Consider the following 2,895-nt stretch of genomic DNA (forward strand, 5'->3'; position numbering starts at 1 on the left):
TTCTCGATTTCCGACAAAGTCGGCGACCGACATGATGTTTGGGGCCAGAGGAGAAATGGAGGAAGGAGAGGAAGAAAGGTTGGAGCCTTACCTGAGCTCCGGCGGCGTCTTCGGCCTCTGTTTTCCGACGAGCACAAGAATAGGAGGCCGCGGCTTCAATCGAGAAAATCGGAGAAAAATCTCCGGCAATCATCGATGGTTGCAGGGTCTACCCATAGAGGAGATGGGAAGGGTTCTTATAGAGCTCGTCCTAGGGTCTTTCAATGGCCCTAGGACTCCGATTCTTGATCGGAGAAGAGGAAGACTCCGATCGGGAGTCTTCCTGCTCTGTTTTTTTTTTTTTTTTTTTTTTTGGGCTTTGATCTGCTGGGCTGGGCTTTGGGCTTGGTTTGGGCTATAACATTCTTCACCCCTAAAAAAAAATTTCGTCCTCGAAATTTTCATACCTGTAGTCTCGAAGAGCTGGGGATATTTTTGCTTGAGTCTTCATAGTTTCTTATTTGAATCTCATCCACAAATATTTTAATTCTTGATATAAATTCATTCTTAAATCATTTCATAAGAAAAAAATCAGTACATCAAATATCGATCTGAACGGAACCATCCATTTTCTTATTTATCAAGATCCAGTCTCAAAGATTTTCAATGTTTCAAGATTTCAAAATTATGATCTTATTTCCTGTAAAAATTAATATTCAATATCTCATGACTCAAATAAAAATCAAATCTATCTCTTGTGAATAGAAAAAGGTCAATGTCTCTATTCTTGCATAAGAGCTTCATTCATCATCATTCATTCATTTATTTATTTATTTTAAAATATTAGCCACCCTTAATTTTAACCCATCATAAGATAGGAAAATATACTTCTATGAATCATATGATGACATCTCAATCAATCAAAATTTTAAAATATTTTCTCTTATTCGTACTTTCAAAGATTGAAGATTTATCATTTCAATCTCATTCTCGAACTTTTGATATTTTATTTCTTGATGCAACTTCATCATTAAGTCATTTCATAAAGATCAATATCACCATTGTTGATTGAATCAATATCACTATTTTTAGTCATCAAAATTTTTTTACTCAAACCCTCAAACTCTTAAATATTCTAATTCTTGAAGCAAATTTTATCATTAAGTCATTCCATAATAAAAATCAATACCTCAAAATTTGATCTAAATCAAAACTACATTTTTCAATTCTCTATTCTAAGTAAGTATATCAATTTTCTTTATCTAAACATTAACAACTCTTAATTAATGATTCATTATCAAATTAAATTATAAATAACTCCAATCCATCTTTTGTAGAACAATCTCAATATCAATAGATAACCTCAATCTTTTCCATTCAGTCAGAGAAATAATAATGATCAAAAGAATTCTAACTTCAAATTTCATTATACCCTGGAGATAAATATTTGAGTATAATAATCTAAGATCAAAATCATCATTCGATAAACAATCTCAAGTTCTTCCTAGTAATTAGAGAATTATAAAATTTAATTCTAGGATAAAAAAAATTTATCTCTAAATATTCTAAATCTAAAATCAAAGGTCCACTCATCCTAGAATTAGGATGCTAATTATTTTTGTAGCATAGTAGATGGAAGCACTACTTTTAAAAAGTCACATTAGGATATCTAAAATAATTCAAAATTTTAAAATATTATTCTTTCTAATATCAATAAATTTCTTGTATCAAACCATATCATCTATCATAATTCTTTAACTCAAAGGGTCAACATTCCTGACTTACTCAAAGTAGTCCAGATTACCATGCTTCCGCTGCGCACTCTGATCTAACAATCAAAATTTCTTAGCTTCACTAAAAAAATTTTTGATCAAATTATTTCTTTATCTTATCAATAGAAAAGATCTAAAACTTTAAATTTCAATTGAAGTCAAAGATTAACTTTCTATTCTCATTCATACTTTTACTGGTGTACAATAATCTTGATTAACCCTTGAGTCCAATATCATATTTAAACCATCATATAGATTTACTATAATCAATATGAATCAAATCTTAATTCTCATATCACTTCAATTCGATAATTTTCAAACCAAAAATCTTTATAAGTCAAATCAACAAGAAAATCCTTCGATGCTCCACCAAATTTGGACATAATCAGAATATATATGAATTTCAAATCATTATTTTTTTTTCTAAAATTTCTATCATCAAGATCTTCAATATCTATTAAATATCCTTTCATAACAATCATACAAGCTTCAAAAAAATCAAATCTCTATTTAATAGTAGATTCAATTAGGGACCTCATTAACAAAAGCAAAGGAACTCCATATCAATTCCTAAATCCTAATTTTTTAAATTATAAATTCACATGGATCCCTTAATCTGAAATAAAATAAATCAGATCTTTTATCTTAATCTGAAGATATCAATTTTTCATTAACAACCTCAACAATAATATTAGAAAATCTCTTGATCAACTTAGATACGAAATCTTTAAATTGGAATTTCATACACATCATGTAGTCTCCAAGAAACATAATAAGATCTATTTTCTAGATCTAAGGATGATAATTAAAGATTCCAGTATGATAAATATTCTACAACCTCATAATCGATTTCATCAATAAGAAATAGGTTTCTTTGCAATATCCTCAAATATGCATTCATCCTAATATGCCACTTTATATATAATCCACATACCAAATTCAATTTCGATAAATATTCCAATCAAGCATCATAAAAGATTTTTCTTAGTCCATCCTGGAACAACATTTTATTATCAAATCTTTATCTTGTCAATAATAGTCAACTTCTCAACTAAAAGTAATATCATAGTATTATTCTCACATCGAATTTGAACTTACGATTCACTTGAATAATCTATGATCAAATTAATAACCATAATACACA

Source organism: Elaeis guineensis, chromosome 12 (genome assembly GCF_000442705.2).
Source record: "Elaeis guineensis isolate ETL-2024a chromosome 12, EG11, whole genome shotgun sequence".
NCBI lineage: Eukaryota > Viridiplantae > Streptophyta > Magnoliopsida > Arecales > Arecaceae > Elaeis > Elaeis guineensis.